Source organism: Chelonia mydas, chromosome 7 (genome assembly GCF_015237465.2).
Source record: "Chelonia mydas isolate rCheMyd1 chromosome 7, rCheMyd1.pri.v2, whole genome shotgun sequence".
NCBI lineage: Eukaryota > Metazoa > Chordata > Testudines > Cheloniidae > Chelonia > Chelonia mydas.
The window spans coordinates 75,059,442-75,081,628 of record NC_057853.1 but is presented as its reverse complement, the minus strand read 5'-3'; the positions used below and the strand labels follow the sequence as shown (position 1 = coordinate 75,081,628).

General features: G+C 41.0%; 1 protein-coding gene across 1 annotated transcript in view; it reads left to right on the top strand.

The window, feature by feature from the left end:
* The window catches only part of CCDC6 (coiled-coil domain containing 6), a 72,302-nt gene that overhangs the window by 4,484 nt on the left and 45,631 nt on the right, over window positions 1-22,187 (top strand). The window lies entirely within an intron of this gene.

Genomic DNA, 22,187 nt, shown 5'->3' with positions numbered 1-22,187 from the left:
TGGAGATCACTTTTCTCTGGCCTTGAAAAGGTTTAAGTGAGAGCTGATTGAGGGCAGGTATAAATAACTGTTTAGTTGGGGAGGTGTGTAAGGGGAAACAGTTGTTCTACTTTGCTTGTCATTTACTCTGCTTTTTACTAGTACAATATAGCTTTTTGTATTTACTCCCTCACAACTCAACCTAAGTTCCTTGTTGGTCTCGTAGAGAAGTTGTAAATGTATGTAACATGTTTATTTCCTATTATAGAAATGATGGTGATGTTACAAATCAGCTTTGATTTCATCACAGGGCAAAGATGAGCTGAGGAGAATGCCCATTTGTGTACAGATAAAGTATGGAGATGCAATTGTTTTAAATGAACACAAAAGTATATAGATGAATGCAAGTCTTCCCAGCATGTGGTTTCTTATCAAGGACCCTTACAGCACACACTGATTTGTACGCTAGTGTGTTAGCATTGCAGACACTTTAAAATTGTATTTCAGTTACTTAGTTCTCTGTGCGGTTTCATCTTTAAATGTTGACAACTTTCTCCTTTCGTTTTCTTTTTGGCAAACCTTTATTTTTCCCCCTTAATAAGGCTGGCTTTTGTTAGTCTTTGTATTTGTACCCCATTATCACTGAATTCAGCATGAATGCAAACAGCTTTTGGAATTGTTTTAAAGCTTGCTGCAGTGTAGCAAAGGAGTGCTTGCTTTCTCTCCTTTGTGTGTGTGAACTTCTTGGTGGCAGAGGGGTGAATTTGAAAATGGATATTTTGTGCAAAAAGCCTGTATTAAAGTGTGTTTCTACATGGAATAGTCAGTCTGGGGGAAAAAGGCATTAAGATTTCATAAAAAGAAAAGGAGTACTTGTGGCACCTTAGAGACTAACAAATTTATTTGAGCATAAGCTTTCATGTTTGCGTGTTTACTGATTCCATATCAAATCTGGTAAAATATGTAACTACAAAGATTTCTTTGATTGTCAGGCCTGCAAATTAAGTTTGGACATTAAGTATTTTCTTCCTTATTGTCACCAATGATTGCACGCCAAATAAAGAATAATTTATACTTGTGCAACTGCTTCATCTTGAAATTGTCTTCATTCTTGCATAACCACATTGAAGGCCGTTGTTGGGATGTTTGAAGTTTGTGCTGTGTTTTAAAAACAAAGCACTGTACAGATGTGAAGTGTTATCAGATTACATACAAAAACATTACATTAGGACAATGTTACGTTTACAGTGTTACAAAGTCAATCACTAAGAAATTTCAGAAGTAAGTTGCTTAAGCTTAATTTCGTTCGCTTGCATTATGCATTATGATAGTCTTTTACTACATCAGTACATACCATTTTTTCCACAAGATCCTTGCCTCATTCAGTACATTGGGTGCCTGGTACCAGGGTAGATAAAAATAACGTCTTTAAAAATCTGTTTTTATTTAGATCATGGATTTTTTTATTTAAACTTTTTAAAAATTAAATCAGATTGTGTTTTTACATTTAATAGTGTTACATTTCTCAAATGATTGTATTGTAACTTTTTTTAGTTTTCTAATTGGTACAATTTTACATTTTTTTTCTACTAAGAAGTTTCAAACTTAAAAAGACATGCCAAGGGCTTCATTAACTTCCTTACTGTGAGACCAACACCAACTAAAAAATTGATGAGCAAATAATTGTGCTATATTTGCAGTTAATATCACCTTCTATGGCTTGGACTTATATAAGGCAAGAAAGTGGGGGCAAGTAGCCATGTGAAATCATTTCCAGTCAGGATTTGCCTTGTAAAGTTAATGGGACTTGTGCTCCTAAGTCAGTTAAGTGCTTTTGAAATTCCTGCCCTTAGGTGCCTAATATGGACTTCTGTTTTTGAAAAGTTGGGGATGGGTATAAAATGTTTACAGTAACTTTGTTAGTGTATTGAAAGCCTAAGCTTTTCATTAACACTGCAATAATTTTGTTTTATAGTGACAGACTGCATGCCACAGTAATGTTAAGAAAAATAATTTTAGTTCTTGATTCTGCAGCTATTTATGCACTTGCTTAACTTAAGTCAGTGGGACTATTCATGTGAGTAAAGTTATGTACCTTCTTGTGTTTGCAGCATTAGCATTATTTTTCACTAATTTTTTTTTACTATAATAATTTTATTCAGTTTGTTAGATAAGATACCTTATAGGCAACTTTAATTCTGGCAATTCCTAACTTTTGAGTGCTTGAGATTGCAACCTTAACATTATTTTGACATAGCTTGTATAAATGTCACTTCTTAGCTTGTTTTAAAAAAGGTAAAATGAAAAAGCCCAAATATTTCAGTAATGGGTTTGGAACAATCAGATCCACAGCATAGACCTCTGCTGAATGAGCTAATGGAATAACCAGTAGTAGGCTGTTATACTCTGTGGGCCTGTCATTTGAAGGGGATGAGACACATGCTTTGCCAGTGGGTTTTACAGGTATTTGCTGACAGGGGAGTGTTAAGACTCAGGAATCCTGGATTCTATTTCAGGTTCTGGAGTGGCGTGTGTTTTAGTGGTTAGACTTTTCTTTCCTTCTGTTTCTTTACCTTCCTACCCTGTCGTTTCTCTGCTCTTCATACCTCTGTGTTTGAGTTTGGCTGCTTCCTCTATCTTGTCTGGATGCCAATAGGGGGAGCATGAAGAATGGAGGAGATTGAGTTCCCTTGTTCTTAGTTCTAGGGCCCAGTGCCACTGTTGCTCCCGGCAGCTGGGAAGAGCAGTTGAAGGAAAACTCCCTGCTCAGTATTGGGATGAAACGTGCTCGGCAGACACAAAGTTTGGAGAAATTTGCTGCCAGCCTGTAACAAACCTCTGCTGAGTGTGTTCAAATTTTCAGTGGCTCATAAGTTAAGCAAATTTGGGTGGATTTTCATGGGTAAAGCAAAATGCACTACAGAGATACTGCAGTTTCTCAACAGAACAGTTGGTGTCAGCAAAACAACTTATTTTCCTCCAATCTCATGTTCATACTGTTTTTGCTGAAACTTTATAAATAGTCAGAGACAATTACCTGGCTAGTAAACTTTCAGCCCTAACAGTTGAAGTTAGCAAAGTTAATATTTCAGTTTACTATAAATACAATGCAAAATATGCTGTTAATATACTTTTTTTCTCTTCTAGAGTATCTTCAACATTTGGGTTTAAAAAAAAACAAAAATCTTTGCAGTTCACCTTAAGTGCATGAAGATTTGGGAGGGAAGGAAGAAGTAGGTAGGAAGAATCCAAAGGGGGGTGTTTAAGGAGTGGTGAGTAGAGTGGTGGTGGGGAAGGTACAAAGGAAGGAAAAGCTTCAGGAACTGTAACAGTGTTTCTGCCAGTCATCAGTGTCTGGAGGTGGACAAGTGGAGAATGAAGCCTAAAGTGGGAAACAATTTAGAGACTGGCTATTCTTTTTTTTTTTTTTTAATGGATAGTATTTGGAGCCCTATGTGCGAGGCTTAAGCTGTTCATTGAATTTTCGTTTCAAAATGAATGTCACATATACAAAATTAAAGAAATCTGAGATGTACCTGTAAGCCCAAATATTTTAATATGGTTTGTGTGAAAATGGGTTGGACCACTATTTTGTTCTGTTCGGCTCCTGCTGGGTGTAGGATAGACTGTTCACAGTTCGAATCATTAGGGCTTAGTAGGCAGTCTTTTTGGAACATTTTTTTCATCTGGCTGCAGTGTGGCTCAAATGGTAGCGTGTCTAGAGACATGACAAAGTCTTGAATATATTTGCAGAGTGGGGTGAATTGGTGAAAAATATATTTGGGGAAATTTTAGGTGTGAAATTACTAAGATAATGCAAAAGCTGAAGCAAAACTTTAGCACAAGTAATCAGCAAAATCTGTTCATTTTAGGGAAATGCCCATTTTATTAATACTGACTTTTGGGAGTCAGGGGTCAGACTTTGTGTATCATTAAGGAGCAGTAAATTATCAGTCACGATAGAACTGTCTAATTGTTTAAATCTTTCAGAAAAAATGGATAAATATGCAAGAGAGAGTTCATTTGTTCTTTTTTTACACTTGTCTCTGTTTAAGAAGTGTCTACAGAACTTGAATCCTAGGTAGAAGTATCCAAAGGAAAAAGGAAACTTAATAGTGAACTCTGTCAACTTTTTGGCCTTTAGGTTGCTGTGGTAAGAGTAATATTCTTACCTGCGTGGTTGGCCAACTTTCATAGATGGTAGAAAAGGGTGCATGCATTGTCGGTTTACGTTCAGTAGTGCTGACTAGCCTTTAGTGCATTAAGTTTTCAGAGGAAGACGTTGTCGAGATGTTGTGATAACACTTACTGTTTGACTGTATTATAGAAGTAAAATAGAAAAGCTTCAAGAACTGTAACAGTGTTTCTGTTAGAATATTGACAGTTTGTATACTAGATATTTATAACAGACTGGTAGAAAATATTTTGCCGTCATTTCCTCCCTGGCATCTTGACTTCCAGTGAAAATAACTTCAGCAGATATAAATTTGACAAGTTTCTGTTTATATAGAATTTAATTCAAATTATTACAAATAAAAAAGCATTTAAACCTGTAGATCTTCAATCTTGGTGGGATTATTAGGATGGTACTTTGCAGTGCTATATCCAAGTAGTTCTTTTGCATTGAATTGAGAGGGATTTCTTTTGTTTGGGTTAGGGAAAACATGTTGTATGCACTGGGACTTTAATGCAGGTATTTGAGTTTCATATCATTCAAAAATGTTGGGATTGAGTTACGTGAAATTTTTCTATTACTCTCTTCTTCTGTAGCTTCTAGTATTTGGTGTCAAGGTTACAGGGCAGATTGAGCCTTAGAACCGTTTTAGTCTCTCTCAGGCATACCACATAGTTGCAAGACCTGGTTTCATGTCTGCCACTCTGGGTGAACCACACAGTCCTGCCATTCTGACTGGATCTCTGGGCTGCGGCTCACCCGGTTTCCCAACCATGTGAATGCAACAGGCCCATCTCGCTTTGGCACCAGTATGCCTCATCAGTCTGAGGAGCTGGGTTGTTAAAGTGACTCAAAACTGGCTTCTTCAAAATATAGCATGATTCATTCATTCACTCATAGGTACACAACTTGCAGAGCAAAGAGTAAAATAAATCAGGCGAGGTCTACATGCACATTTCCCTATACATAACCTTTAATCTTTCCTTGTAGCTTTTGTATAGGCATGTCTACACTGTGAACTTACATTGGCAGAGCTAAGTCTCTCAGGGGTGTGAAAAATCCACATCCCTGTGGGATGTATCTATGCCAGCCTAACTGCCGGTATAGATGGTGCTAGGTTGACACAATCCTTCCATTGATCTAGCTACTGCCTCTTGGGGAGGTGGTTTACCTACACCGATAGAAGAAGCCCTCCCATTGATGTAAGTAGTGTCTACACTGAAGTGCTACAGCAGTGGCGCTGCTCTGCTGCAGCTGCTTAAGTGTAGACATACCCTATGTTTAAGTTAGCCCAGTTACCTCCATGTCTGGGTTGTGAGAAGCTGATTGCCCCTAACGTAGTTGCTGCTGCTCTGTTGTCATCTTGCATGCCTGCTGGGGGTGTGTGTGTGTCTCTCTCTCTCTCTCTCTCTCTCTCTCTCTAAGGGCTTGTGCCTATACTTAAGATGCTGCGGCAGCACAGTGGTACTCCAGTGAAGGCTTTGTGGCTTAGGTAGTCCACTGAGAGGTGGTAGCTAGGTTGATAGGAGAATAGTGTTGTCTACAGCAGGGGTTAGATTGTTTGGGGGGTTTGTTTTTTTTTCTTCACACCCCTGATCAATATAGTTATACTGACCTAATTTCTTAGCGCAGACCAGGGCTAAGTATCTGAAAAACTCTCTTTATATTAGAGGCCTTGAGTGACTCCAAGAGTATAATTCTGAGCACCACCGCAGGCACCGAGAGTTCAAATCCAACCCATGGCAGAAATTTGGCCGGGATGGAAGCGGGCAAATTGCTCTAATCTATCTCTGTCGAAGGGGAATTTTTATTTTGGGGGGAAATACCCACCCCTATCTGGGAATCCTGCCCCTGCTTCAGACAGGCTTCTCCAGCCATGCCCCAGGTCTACGCAGTCCTCCCCGTTTCCAAACTGAGCCTCTCCCACACATACTCTGGTCAGCCCCCTCCCATAGGCGCTGACTCAGTGGGTGCTCTAGGGCTGGAGCACCTGCAAAAAAAAAATTATTGGTGCTTAGCACTGGCTCCCCGCTCCCTCCCAGCACCTCTCACCCACCGCTGGATCAGCGGTTACGTGGCGTGCAGGAGGTGCTGGGATGGAGGGGCAGGAGTGGGGATGGGGTGGAACTGGGTGGGAAGAGGCAGTGCAGGGGGTGGGGCCTTGGGGGAAGGGGTGAAGTGGGGGCAGGAAGAGGTGGGACGGAGTAGGGATGGGAAGGGTGAGTGTGGGAGTTTGGGGGAAGAGGTCGGGTGGGGGCAGGGCCTGGGGTGGAGCAGGGAGGTGAGCACCCCTGGGGCCTGGAGGCAGCCAGCACCTGTGCCCCCTCACCAATCCTACACTTGGGATATGTGTATCTTTACTATTTATTTTCTGGATTTTAGATGTTTAAATTTGTTACCTTCATTTTGCCCTCCCCCCAGATCCTAGCTCACATGGAAAGGCAAGGAGAGGGGCTCAGACACTCCAAGAGCAGCAGGGTCCCCCAAGTCCCAAAACACATGGCAGGCAAGAAGAGAGGCTCAGACACCTTCAGAGGGGCAGGGTGCCCACAGATCCCAGAACACACACACGAGGAAAATTCAGGGATGACAGACCCCCGTACCACTAATCCCCCCAAATCCCTCTGCTATCCCTCCCACTTCCCCTAATCCCACCGCCCTCACCCGCGCCCTTCCAATCATTCCCTTTTATCCCACTCCCCATAATACCCCCATCCCTCACTACATACCCAAATCTTTCTTCCCCTATTACCACCTACCTTTCATCCCTAATCATGCTCCCCTTCCTATGGGCATTCATAAGTAATTTATTGTCTTTTAAAAACAGGCTTTACAAGCTATACCTGGGCTACCTTAACTTTGTGTTCCCACATTGTTTGCCTTTTAATCTATTTGAATCTTTCTCTGCTGAGCATAAAAACCACATTTGCAGCTATCCAGGGAAGCGTGTTCTAGTTCTTGCTAGAAAGGTGCCATGTTTTTTCCTTTCTGGAGCAGGCAGAGCATTTGTTGGTTTAATACTAAACTTTAGGGGTTTTGTAAACGTGAAATGTGCTCTTTTTAATGGATGCACTGCCCACTTTCATCTCGGAAAGGGTCTGTCTGTATCTTTATTTTCATGCTTAGTTGTGGTTTGAAGTTGTGGTCTTCATTATAATGGGGTTTGAAATTTAGTGCTCATTTCAAAAGGTGTGGCTGGAATCTGTCCCCCTGGTACGGGGGAGACATGCATGTTTTGCAGACATACAACTTTTCATTGTCTGTTCTTTCATCCATCACCCTTACCCCACTTTAGTAATTATTAAACTCTTAATTTTCATGAGATCTAGGAGCAGATGCAGGCAAAGGCAGGACTTATGTTCATCAGTAGGTCATAAATTGGACGTTGTACTGCAAATGAGGTAATTGTAACTATGCAATATGGGTATAGCGACATGGTACTGCACACTGGGGAGGAAGATGACTGTTGCTACACATTGACCAAGTTTATGCAAAAGCATAATGTTTGCTTGGTTCATTCTCTTGTGTTGAAAAACTTTCTGTTCACTTTTTAAAGATCAAGCAGGGTCCCTTTTTCTCTCTGCCACCTTGTTCAATTGGTGCTTGCTACCCAGTTCTTTTGCTCTCCCTGCCATTCTGTTATGTTCTGTGCACTGCAGACTGCAAGATGATGCCACTGAATTATTTTAATTTCACTCTGAATTATACAGAGTACAATAGAGTGGAATTTCAGGGAGAAACTGGAAGAGCACCAATATGCATAGGGTGAAGTGACTCTGCAGGACATTCTTTGATTTTGCTGGGAGAAAGCTAAATTCAACAGCAGAAATACAAGTACGTTTTTAAGGGAGGAAGACCAAAAACCAAGTTGAATATGCAGGAGAAAGGAGGGAAAACAGGGCAGAGCAAAATGCACAAATTGGACTTCAAAGAGGGAATAGCAGACTAAACAAATAGGATAGAGGGAAGAGAAACAAATGCAGGGTGTAAAGAAAAAGGACACTAAAAAGAGGAAAGCAGTTCCATTGGATTAAGGTAGAGAATATTAGTTTGGCCTTTTTCCCTTAGCTTGTAGGGTCTAGGAGCATCTCATGTTGTGTTCTCTTTAGTTAGACCCTTCTCGCTGGTTGAAGACATGAAGTTCTGGTTAGCTAAAGGGGTGATCAGTGTGAAGCTGGGCCTCGTAAGAGAAGGAAGTAAAATGGGTGACAGGGAATATGGAGAGAACGGATCTTCCAAACAGTTCCCAAGGAAGAGGGTGAACCTCAGTGAGAGGGACTGAAACAAAGATGAGGTGAAGCAATAGAGAAACTATGTGAGGAGCAGGGAGGTACTGGTAGAAACCAGAAATAAGGTGATAGTAAAAAGAGATATAAGCTATCCATAGAAGGTGAGGAGCAGCTCATAAAAGAGAGAAGATTGCTTCATGTTAGGGTGCATCTTAAATCGTACATTATCCTCCTCCCAAATCTCCTCCTTCCCGATAAGTTTGGAAATATTTGCAAGATTTATTTATTCTATAAAACTGTCCTGATATTTAGTGTTCCTGCTTATTGCTGCATAGTTAAAGACTTCCTGGAATTCTTTATTGTAGTTATTAATAATGATGCACACACAACATGATATTTAAAACTCCTGGTACATGAATAAATAACATTCACCCAGTGTTGTAGTGTGGCTTTCTATAGAAGGACTATGTGCGGTTTTTAATGAATCAGACATTAACCAATAACATTAAAAAAATGTTCATGCTCAGTGGGGTTCACTTTTTTCTGTCTGATTTCCTCATATAGTGAGACATGGGGATGAGATTTTTGCAGCCCAGTTGGATCACCATTTCTTACTGTTTTTCAACTTGAAGACTGCAAAAGAGGAGATAAAGTAGCATTTTTAAAAATGGTGTGCTTGCTTTGCAAGTAGCTACAGAAAATACTTGTTCAAATTTGTGATTATTGTTTCTGCTTCAGAGAGAAGCAACATCAAGGCTAAATTCAGAAGAAGTGATTTCTGGAAATGTAGCAAACAAGTCTAGATGGCTCCACCTGGAAAGGGGTCACTATATACACCATTGGTCAGACTCCCAAAGAGAAGAATCACAGGTGTCAAACCTGCAGGGTAAAAACAGTGGATACGCAGGGTACTATAATCCAGGTCCTGGTCTGGATAATTGTGGTAAAGGCACAAGTTCTGATGCCTGAGGGGGTGCAATCAGTGATCCCAGTTACGGAACAGAGGCACAACTAGCCCTGTAACTGTGACACCTTCTACCTAGAGAAGGTAGGTTATTTTATAGTAAAATAACAAGATGATACCTTGACTTCCTTTGTATACTGTAATGAAGTGTAAAGCTGATCTTGGCGGAAAACAGAAACACACTTCTATATTCTGCCAAAATCCTTTAGATATGATTCTATGAAATCTACATTATTTAAATAAACTGAATTTGGATTTTTTTCTAAAGACTGTTCAAGAAGGTCTTTAAGAAATTTTCTCTCTGCTTTGTTTTTGCACATACCTATCTTTGAACAAAAAAACCTCTTGTGGTACGCAGAATAGTTAGTTATATTTAACAAAGATTTGCTGTTGGCTGGGCTTTGAGCAGACATGGGTAAATTCTGGACAAGACTGTACATTCCTCTTAGTATCAAAAGCATATATTCTGTGAGTAGAACATCTATTTCAGTAATATAGCCACCCAAGAGGTTATTTAACTTTCTGACTAGAGACCTCCCCTTCTCCTAATGTTTTTATTGATAACTTCTTCCAGCATGCACCACAGACACTGAAGTGAAGTTGCTGCTAATGTACTATGGTGGAACGGGTCAGAGAAGAGGGATGATTTGTTGTGTGGAAAAGAAATAGTGGTGGTCTGTCAGTGAAAAGAAAAAGTAAAAGCAAGTGTAGCTTGCAGACTAACAAACTTTTTATACATTTGACATCCTATTTTGTTGCATAACTCAGGTTTCTGTGCTGGGGAGCTAAGTCTGATGGTGCAGGTGGTGGCAGGCAAGAACGTTGCTATAAGGTCCAAGCAGAGTTACCACTTACTAGTGAACAAGCACGTATCCAAACAACCTGATTTTTTTTTTAAAATGTCATTATTTAAAATGTTGAATTAGAACAATTACAATATTAAAAACAAAGAATTGTAAATGAATAGTTGTCATGACTACACTGAGTATGGCAATCCTGATTTTTAAAAAAATATTGCATGCCACGGTGGCAGGTAGCTTTGTCCTTCCGCTCTCCTTCTCCCTTTGTATTTCATACTCTGAAAGCTGCACTACTTTAGACAGAAAATTTGAGTGACCTTAAAACTGATGATCTAGTGGGGAACATCTCTTCATTTTAAACATTTTGTTTAAATCTGTCATTAAGATAGCTATAAATAAAGATCCTTATGTAGGTTCTGAACAAAACCAGTGTTTTATGTGCTTATGTTCTCTGCTTGCTTAGCATGTATTGATTACTTAGCAAACTCTGTTCACAGTGCTTTGACAAGATTACCTCTGTGCACAAACAGCAGTAAACCAAAAAGCTGCTGTTCTAAAACTTCACAAGTAACACAGAAAAATACCAGTGTTACCCTGAGTTGCTAAAGCTTTTTGTTACGCTCTTGAATTGATAATGGGCAAAGAATTAGAACAGAGAGGAATGGTTAGAACTTCTAATTCAGTATTTTAAGCAATGGATAATTTTTACAGATGTGATGTTCTCCAGCTGAGTTTCCACATCAAACAACCTTTGACTGTCCAGTAAGGTAGTTACTTCATTGAGCCATATAAAATCACACACTCATAAATTCTTGTTATATACAACTGTATCTACTAATTTCTTACAATGACATCCAAGGTCTTTACCATCAAAGGCTGTTGTAAGAAATATCTAGGTATTGTTGTATTCAACAGGTTAAATTTTTGTGTACTCAAATATAATGTACACAGTTCTAATGCTCTCTTGTGGAAATAAAACTGCCAGGAAATCCATAAGCCAAATAGATACTACTTTAAAGGACACATGGTGCATGTTTTTAAGTACTCTACAACAATGAGAGTAAATCTTCCATCTGATGTCTGATGCATTGAAAGTATATTTACTTTTTGCAATAGCAGAAATTTTTATTTAAACCCTTATTTGAATAGTGGATATTCCTTATCAGACATTTCACACTTTATAAAATGTCCAACATGTACTGTCCTAGGACCATATTCTACTGATCTATACTTTACCATGGTATAAATGATAAAAAATAATACTTTATTCATCGGTTAAAAAATAAAATATTCATTTTGGTCAAGTAGAATTTTCTAAGGCTGGTTTACATTTTTTTCAAGCTACAGACATTGTCAAATGGCTGTGAATCCCATTGGCAAAAATGTGTGCCTCATCTCCCTCTAAAGCAGAGATGGGCAAACGTTTTGGCCCGAGAGCCGCATCTGGGTATGGAAATTGTATGGTGAGCCATGAATGCTCATGAAATTGGAGTTGGGGTGCAGGAGGGGGTGAGGGCTCTGGTTGGGGTGTGGGCTCTGGGGTGGGGCCAGAAATGAGTTCAGAGTGCAGTATGAGGCTCTGGGCTGGGGCAGGGGGTTGGGGTCTGGGGGTGGGGGAGGACTCTGGCTGGAGGTGCGGGCTCTGGGGTGGGGCGGGGGATGAGGGATTTGGCTATAGGAGGGTGCTCCAGGATGGACCAAGGGGTTCAGGATGCGAGAGGGGGCTCCAGGCTGGGGCAGAGGGTTGGAATGCTGCAGAAGGATCAGGACTGGGGCACTGGAGGGGGTTGGGGTGCAGGCTCTGGGCAGCGCTTACCTGAAGTAGCTCTTGGAAGCAGTGGCATGTCCCCCCTCCAGCTCCTATGTGGAGGTGTGGCCAGGCAGCTCTGCGTGCTGCCCTGTCCGCAGGCACTGCCCCTGCAGCTCCCATTAGCCGCTGTTCCTGGCCAATGAGAGCTATGGGGGTGGCAGCGCATGCAGCCCCCTGGCTGTCCTAAGCATAGGAGCCGGAGGGGGGACATGCTGCCGCTTCTGGGAGCCTCAGCACGCGCACATGGAGCGGCCTCCGACCCCGCTCCCTGGCTGGAGTGTGGGAGCAGGGCAAGATCCAGACCCCTCTCCCCAGCAGGAGCTCGAGGGCTGGATTAAACTGGCTGGAGGGCCGTAGTTTTCTCACCACTGCTCTCGAGGTTGGCCCATATAGAGGATGACAGCCTTCTACAGCGATTAGTTGCTGTGTTAGCTCAAGTTGCAGGGGTTTGTGCTATAGATGATGAACCATCTGGAAGTCTGTATGGTTCTACACAAAAGAATTTGTTTTCTCAATTTGCTTTTTTTTAAATCCTAGAAAATGACACAAAAATGTATTAAAAGGACCTAAAGGTTACAAAGTCAAGCGTTCAGAAGTAAGGACAGATCACAGTTATGGTTTCCTGTACAACCTTATTTTGGCTCCATTGTACATATTCATTACAGTACAGTTTTTAATTGCATGGTCACATACTATATAGTCCGTAAACTTTAGTGTTGGAAGTTCTAAATAAAAACCTATTGACAATAGGTTTTGGGCTTATTTTTGGTTACTGGTTTTTTTTATTGTCTAAATGTTGCATTTGACTATTTTAAAAGTCTCTAGCTTTCTAATGATGTAAAATTCTGTCTTTGTGATAATATACAAAGTGAGGCTGCAGGGATTTTTTTCGTTGATTTTTTTTGAAAATTTATTTAAAATAGATTGAGGCTTTATAAAACTAATTTGAAAAATTATGTTGATGTAATTTTAGATTAAAACTTTTAGTGAACTAAATAAATGCTGATTTTTTTTTATTGACTTCTTTCTGTGTCACTACTTGTAAGGTATACAGGCAAGAACAAAATCTTGGCAATCTTATAACTTTTTTCACAAATCGAAAGTGGAATAAAATCTTTGTCAACAAAAAAACAAAATTAGTTCAATGCTAGGACTGAATAGTTGTTTAGAGTTTCAAATCACTAAAAAAGTTTACGTATATGCAAACAGTTTGCTGGGGGACATTTAATAAGTACTTCCTCAAATATAGATTTCAGAAATATCTGAAAGTAGGATTGAATGTCGTGGATACCGACTGCTGTTGAAGTAGTTTTGACTACAACATCAAATACCAATGCTACTGCATAAATACCTCCTTACCTGTGGTATTGCTTCCTGAACCTGTGTGCCGTTTAATCAGAACTGGCTAATTATTATTCTGAACAGAGGAATTTATCATTAGATAAATGTTTTTAAAAATACTCACACAAAAGTCAAGTTAGAAAGCAAGTTCTAAGTGTAATGATATACAACCAGGAGTAGATCACATGTTTATCTTTTCAGTCTGACTCTTCTTTCTGATACTTTCTGATTTTGCTTTTTTTTTTCTCCTGGTTCTACCTCTCATTTTTCTTTCCGGTTCTCACGCTCATCCTTGTATCTGTTCTCTTGTTCCTTTTAACTGGCTTCCTAGTAACTTTTCATCATTTGGCTGTTACCTCTTTTTAGTGCCTCTTTTTAGTTTTCTCATTCTAACTGCTCACCTCAGAACTGCAATGGAATCTCTTTATTCCCACATCCTACCTTTCTGGATAATGGAGAATTATTTAAAACTTTCTTCTGCTTGTCTAACTGATTTCTGCTGCTCAGTGTGTTACCTTGTTGTGTACCCTCTAGATCCCTTTAGTCCAACAATTCTGTCTTTATAATTGACAGGGAAATGCATCCTAGCCTAGTTCAGTGTTGAGGATTCTCTCAGTGATGCTTGTGAAAATTCATGTTTAAGTAATTAACTTCTTGTACAAGGCATAGTAAATGTAAGTGAATGGTTACCACGCGATTTAGAGTAGATCTGCTTAAAATATCAAGGCTTTTATTCTTTTGTCATATATGAAAAAGATGTGAAATAACGAACAGCAAGTGAGCTTTGCATTTAGAGAAAGCTTACTGCATCCTTCTGAGTGTTACAAGTCCCAAAATATTGTATGTTTTCTCTAAAACGCCCACTCATTCAGCCAAAAGATAAATTTGCTCTGAAAGTTTATTTACTAAGGGCATGTCAAAATTAGGTTGACTTAAGTGGATCTACAGCCACCTCAGTAATTAAATCGGCTGGTGGTGTCCACGCTACCCTCCTTCTGTTGGTGGTGCATGTCCTCGCCAGGAGTGCTTGATGCCGACTGAAATGGGGCATTGTGGGCCACTGACAGCCGCGCATGGCTCACAGCTGGAGCCCACCCCAGGGCTGACAGCCCCAACTCTGAGCCAGGCACTGGGTTAGTTTCACAGCAGGGAGCCTACCAGCAGTGAAACTGACATTTTTGCTGCTGCTGCTATTTCACATTTCCTCTCCAACTCTGGCTGTAAGCCTGCATGGGTCTCACAGTTGTACACGGACACACACGCGTGCGAGCGCGCCCCCTGAACAGCTGTCATCGCCATGCAGGGCTCACAGCTGGAACTTTCTGGCTTTGGGGATGACAGAGCCTGGAGACCAAATGTGAAATTATAGCAGCCTGGAAACTGACAAGAATGTCAATTTCAGTTCTGGTAGGCTTCCTGAGGTGAAATTGAGCCCTGGCCTATGCTCCAGCTGTGATCCCTGGGGTGGGAGAAATAGGGGCTACTGCCGAGAGCCTCGCTGCCAGGGATGACCGCCTGGAGCCCTGCTGCCGCCTCCCGGGGAGGGTTTAGGGGGAAGGATAGCTTAGAGCCCTGTTGCTGCCTCCTGGTGATGGTTTAGCGGGGTGGAAGGAGAGACTGAGCCCAGGTGGCAGCCAGGCTTGGGCTCTCGCCCAAACCCCCAATCTCTCACCAGGAGGCAGCAGCGGACCTCCAGGCTGTCAGCCCCAGCAGTGGGGCTCCAGACTGTCAGACAACAGGCAATGTAAGTAATGCATTGTCTACACGGACACTATATCACCCTAACTACATAGACCTAAGTGCTATGCCTTTTGCAAAGGTGGAGTTATTACGTCAATGTAATGGGCGACTTACATCAGTGGGAGCACCATTCCAGTGTGGACACTGGCATAGTTAGGTCAAAGTACGTTGCCTTTCGTCGACTTAACTGTAGTGTAGACCAGGCCTAAAAACAAATACCTTCAGGTAGTTTTGCATTTGAAAACTCTTATGTTGAGAGTAAGTTGAAAACTCATGCAAATGAGCTGCAGTCCTCTTGTTCTTACCTGCAGCTGTACAGGAAACTATATAGTCATTCTCCCTCTAGATTAATTTTGTATAGGTGCAGGTTTTCTGATCCAGGTTATCTGGTAGGGTAGAAACACCTTGAAATTCTTTGAGCTGTCGTTAAAAAAGTGGGGATGGAGACTAATGAAGCATCAGCTGCTGTCCTTGGCTGACATAACTAATAGGCCTATCGGGTAGGGAAGAGCCCCACAATAAACTTCAGAATGTGGGCTCCTTGAATTTTTTTCTGGAGCTGATGTTCATTCACTCATGTGGTGAAGAACCTGATTTACAGTAAATTTGTTACTGGAGTCTGAAAATGCTCACTGGATAAGAGTTTTATTGCTTCATAGTCAGCCTGAGCAATGTCAAACTGCAAAATGAGAAAGGTGATGGGGCGGGGAGAATAGCCAGTTTAGGTGTTTGGTGATTACTGAAGGGAGAAGGATTTCGTTGACAAATTGTCTTTCTGAATCTGAGTGCAATAGCCAGATAGGCTATTCTGATGGATTGGGTCGAATCTCTGTATTTCTAGTCAAGGATTTTTGTGTTATAAACTGTGAGTGAATATAGTAACTTATTGGTCACCAGGATTGTTGTCTGAAATTTGAAGAATAATCAGAGAGTACACTTAATTTTTATAAAAATTATTTTTTCAGTCAGACTTCTGCTACTTTTCTCTGTATTACTCCTCCCACCTCCAATTTCTTCTTTTCTCCTATGATTTTTGTTGTCACCCCTCCTCCTACACACATGGCATTTTGAATGTTAATACTACAGTACAATGAATGGAGAATGGGAGTGGGGAACACTGGAGGAAGTCACCAAACCCACTGTGTCTAATAGTAATGTAGCTAGTATTGACCCTTTACTTTTAGTTACTAAGTCAACAAATATATGCAACCATATGGTCAGTGTTATATCATAGGCAACTGTAGAGCAAATGAGGGCTGGGGACTCAGACCCACAATTTATACTGGCTACTGATCGTCTCCAAAAAAGTCAATAGCAAACAGTTCATGGAGCACATTTTGAAAGGAAGCTTTTTTTCAGTCCAAAAATGTAGACCAGTTCTAATCACTAAAGCACCATAAACGTTTAAGGCCATACTGTCCTTTACAATAAGGCTCCTTTACACCACTCTGGCAATGTGAAGGAGCTTTAAAATTTTTACATGTGTTTTATACTACTGGGGAATTCACTAAGAACAATGGGAACAATTCAGTAAGCAGGCTGGCTGCTACATTCTACTCTACCTGAGGGGACAGATCCTTCCCCACACCTGCCTCTTCAGAAACACCACAAAGCCTTGCCCCTCCACTCCGTGTCACAATAGCAAGTGAGAGAGACAGTGTCTGTCTGTCTCTCACACGCATGACTGCCGAGCATTTCCTCTCCCCCCCGCCCCCGGCAATTTACGTCTCTACGGGCTGCTCTGGGTACCCAAACCGATCTGCCTGCACTGATGTGGATGGGAGGCAAGACCGCTCTTGCGGCTTCCCTTTGCTTCCCCATCAGAAGTCATTTTTTCTGTGGGGAAGCAAAGAAGTCTCCGGGGGCCATGAATTCTGTGCATGTGCAGTGACGCAGAATTCTCCCAGGAGTAAGTGTTGCAGATAGAGCCTTCAAAGAAGTATTTAAGTGTTTTCTACCATTGACGATCCTTATGAACAATTTTAAGCTCTCAGGGTGTGGAATATGGGGTATACGCTTTCTATCCATGAAGGAATTATAGAGTAGTAATAGATGGAATTTCTCCTTCAGTAATTGTCTAGGAAGGATCTAACCTGTAGGTATGCATAGAAATCCTAAGAAGGTAGATTCACTTTAGTTCTGAGCTACTCAGAATTTATCAGCGTTATACTCTTGGAGAAGACTCCAGTGGCAGACAGTCTGTCATACCACCTTTTAAAGTTAAGATGTTTGTCTTAGGGAAAACAGAATTTCTCTGAGCTTGAGATTTTTTTTGTTTAACTCTTAAGATGATTTTGTGGTCTGATATGGGCTAGTAATCTTGACTTAAACCAAACAAAATCATCACTTCATATGAAGCCAGTTGCTCATATTGATACCTCTTGAACTCTTAAAGCATTCATAACTTTCATCATTCTAGCTCTTTTATTTCTTTCTTCATGCCTGCGGGCCCCAATTGGGGATCAGGGCACCACTGTGCTAGGTATTGTGTACATACAAATGATGGAAACAGTGCCTGACCCAGATTGCTTATAGTCTATGCAAAGTACATCGTAAACTCTCTTCAAAAAATTCCTGCAGTAATATTAATCCCTGGTTACATTTGTAATCTAAATTTGTCACTTTATGTTTGTTGATCAACCTTTTTATTACAGTCAGTTTTGTTTGGGTCCATTGGCTATTTTTTATTACCATTTCACATTGCCATGTCTTTTCCCTCACCTATTGCAGTTCCTTTGGCATGTTACGTCACATAAGGCTTTCCCAGACCTGATGCCAGCACTGATCTTGAGACCCATTGGAGTTAGAGACTAATATTGAAATCATATACGGTCTGAAGATTGACACTCTGCTTTCAAATAGCATAAAGCATAAATGTCAGCTGCTAAAATTATGTCTGAATTAAAAGCCAAAATTAAAAGGCTAATTCATTAGGTGTAGAACATTTGGCAGTGGTACTCTTTGGTGTCAAGTTAGCAGCTTTTCCCTGCCCACCTTCATGAAGTGCAGCACGGTGAATAATCCATCAGTACTTTTCCTGATCACCCTCAGAGTGAGGCATGGCAAATCAATGTAGGAAAGACCACGCCATAGGCGTGCATACACAGAATCCCCCAAAGACATTTCTTGTTTGGGGGAGGGAGGCCAACAACAAACAAACAAAACAAACCACAGAGAATAGATATTCAGGAGATGTATACTGCATGTTGTGGACTAGAGCTAAGAAGATTCCAGATCCCTTAAGCAAGCTATAGCTATATATCCCTTCTCATGCACCCTGTGAGTGTGTAATAGCAGAAGAGAGATTTTATGCCACACCACAAGAATTGGGCTGTTATCCTCAGATGCCGTTGCAGGTTGCCATGTCTTAACTATTGGGCTGTCATTCCCACCTGTGACTGGTCTCCACGTCCTAATGTCCTGGTTATTGTTCCCAGCTTCTGTTACACGTTGCCATGCCTCGCTACCACTTCCATCACCTTCCTCTAGATGGCTATGGAGTGATAAGAGGGACTGGGACAGCAGTCCAGATGTGGAAGAACTGGCCGGTAGTGAGGGGCTTCTTGGCCCACAGTTTCGTTCTTTGCATACTACACGTCCCCTGGCCTCCATTCTGTACGGCCAGAAGGTTCCTTGGTGTGCACCAATCAGAATTTATGCTGGTGTCACTTCCAAAAATATGTGTGCCTTTTTCCCTGGTGGTAAAGGACACGTTTCTAACTGGGGAAAACTTTTATCTGAAAGAGTGACATTCCGCTATAGTCCCTTCACAGACAGCCAAGTCCAGGCTGGCATAATTTCAGCTTCCTTCTTTGGGCATGAAAACTATTGGGAGCATCAGGCCAACAATAATAAATAAACAAAAGAAAACTGTCAACTGACACCATAAGCATCTCCCACATGTTTTCACAAGCTGTGCGAGCATGGGTGGGACAGTATTGCAAGTATAGACTCTCTCAACCTATTTTTTAAAAAAAAGTCTCACAGCTTAGGGGCTCCTGCTTGATGAAGAGGAGGAGTCAGGGCAGGCACAGAGTCATCCTAGATCTCCTACAAATGCGAGCAATTGAAGCTGTCCCCCTTCAGAGGAATCAAGGCCTTATTCTTTATTGTTCAGATGCTCAGGGGGGAGGAAAGGAAGTGAAGAGACAGCAGCTACAAAGTACATTTCAGCATCAAATATCTCAACAGATCCATTAAAAAAAAAAAAATGATGGAGACCTTAAAATGCACACTACCTTCCATCAGCAGAGAGGACTGCATGCCATAATGGATGTGAAGTGCCTATCTCAGATGTTTCCTAAGGTTTGCTCTCAACACTTTTACCAATGCAGGTCCTAACCCTTTGGTTTAGCAACAGCTGTGCTAATGTTTACAAAAGTGCGAGTAGTGTTAATATCAGCTCTTAGGTAAGTCTGCCTCTTCTTTGGTGACCTCCTTATCCAAGCCTCATCCAGAGTCAGTCATAGACTGTACCACCAAAACAATAAAGATGCAGCAGAGCCACAGTGTCGGGAAAGTCAGTTAGTAGTCTAGCATATTCCAGGTCTCTATGTGAGAACAGTCCTCTACAAAGAACTGTCCTCTACAAAGTTGCTTATTGTGGGAAAGGCAGGAGAAGCAGAGAAATTATATCAAAACAGTCAACCTCTCAGAGAGCTCAGGGCAATTTGGTATGGTCTCCAGGCTCTGCTGGATTTACCTCATGTGTTTATTAAGACAGACAACACCTCAGCCATGTCATACATTCACAGGCAAAGGGAGCAAGGTCTACAGTCCTTCACAGAGAAGCTTGCCTCCTGGTGACTTGGGGAAAGGAGAATCTACAGTCAATTTGCTCCCTTCACAACCAAGGCAAAATTGAATGGTATGGCTGACTGGCTCAAAATTAGACAAAAATTAGATCATTCGGAATGGGACCTACACCCTGAGGTGTTTCATCTCCTGGTAGAGAAATTGTCTCTCAGGCATCATTTGTTTGCCTCCTACCTGAATCACAAGGTTTCAGTGTTACTCTCTTGCTGGAGGAATCACAGAGCTACGGCAACAGATGTGTTGTAGCAAAGATGGCCAGAGGGATTCGTATGCCTTCCCTCGTTTTTCCTCTACACACCAGAATGCTACGAAAGATCAGGAGAGAAGCAGCACTGGTAATTTTGGCCTATTATTAGTTCCGTCAGCCAGGGAGAGCTGTTGATTCTTCATTAGTGTCCATCCCCACTTTGTTAATGACAGCTCAAAGAATTTCAAGGTGTTTCTATCCTACCAGATAACCTGGATCAGAAAACCTGCACCTATACAAAATTAATCTAGAGGGAGAATGACTCTGTTCCTGTGGCCAGGTAGCAGCATGCTTGGAGTAGGGCTTTGTGTAATACAGAAACTGCTTAACTGTGTTTCCAGTCCAGCAGTAAGCATGGGAAGGAAGGATGTTTCCAGTTCCTGGAAATCAAGTGGATACTTTGGGGACAGAAGGGCTGAGAAACATTAGGCCATGGGGATTGTGGGATAGTGTTGGCAGAATATCCGGACATAAATCTGGGGACTCAGGCGTGAGCTGTGCCCACACTGCAAAAAGACCAGGCTTAGCCCCGAGGCCCAGTGGACAAAGTATTAAGACTCATTACTGCAGTCAACAAGAGAAATTTGATTATGGAATGAGTGTTTAAATTTGAATGCTAGTGATGAAAATGCAATAACATTCAGGGTTTCATCCAGTATTTTAGACAACATTAAAGCAATTAATGGAAACCAGCGTCCAATAAATGAATATTTTAAAACAACTAAGTAAATCAGGTATTACTTTGGGCCAAGTCTACAGACAAAAGGGAGGCTTTCTATAGGAAAGAATGCAAGGGGTTAGAAAGTATGGCAGCGGGGGGCTGGCATCCTTTCTTAGCATGTTCTAGTAGCAATACCATATTTATCTGATTTCATAGTTGGCAAGTGTTAAACTCAGATTCTCAAGTACATAGATCTGCATTCCCTTGTGTTAAGATTAAATATTATCAGTTAAACTTTAACTCTTAGTACTTTTACTTAAGTGTGTCAGTCACTTAATTATCTGGTCTCTTCTTCAGAACAAAGTGCTAGGTTTTGTTTAATTTTAGACCTTTTAAAGGCAGACAGTATAGGATTGTCTTTTTAATGTCTCTTCAGCATTGAAAAGCAAACACCAACAATAATGGTGTGTGTCACTGGCAATGAAGGGAATGGGGTTTAAGAACCAGTTTGTGCTGTGAAGGACTCAGACGATAGACTGACCGTTTGACTTTAACGTATGTATTTGTTCTCTATCCTGAACGTCATTGTGACTCGGTTATAGATTTGAGGCTGAGAATACTTGCCCTATTTAAATTCCCTTTAAAAGCTTCTTTTGACAGTTATTATTTTATTCAAATATCGGTTAGGTATCCGATGTTAGACATCTTCAGGATGAAAGCTAACAACTTAATGTAGCATTTGTCCAAGAGCTTGCTGACCTTTATACACTGGGTTTGTAATTTCCTGATATGACACTCAGACACATTCTTACATTATTAGTAATGATAGGGGCTCCAGACCTTGTTTGAATATAGCACATATGTGACACGGCAGATGAAACATGAGTGTTTCAATTCTACCAGACTGCTTTGCCAGGGTGTTATGTTTTGTATGACGAGAGTCCTGTGCATTTGAAAGAAGTTTGAGGATTCTCTGAACAACTTTCATTGCAGATAGTAACCGTAGCTGCTGTTTCCTAATAAAATAGTTGTCTTTGGGGAATATGGCTTTCCTTCAAATAGATAGGAATGACCTATCTATTGTATTAAGCTTTCTGAGAAGCTTTCTGTTGCAAGTTTACTGAACTTACAATATACGTTGTGTACTGTTAGGTTTTTCCAGAAGGATTTTTGTTGCAGAGATGCAGTTAAGTTTTAGACTACCATCCTGTTATAATTCAGGTTCTTGAATTTTTAACAGTCTTTTCACCCCTGCCAAACTGAAACTGATCTGCCTGAATCTTTACATGCTGCATGTTAGTCCAGGGTAGATTTTTGTTTGTTTATAAGTTTGGGGCAAAATGGACAAGGGTATTAGAGTTCAACAGAATAGGTTTTTAAACTTTTTGATAACTTTTTAATACTGTATTGACTCCCTAAAAAAAAAT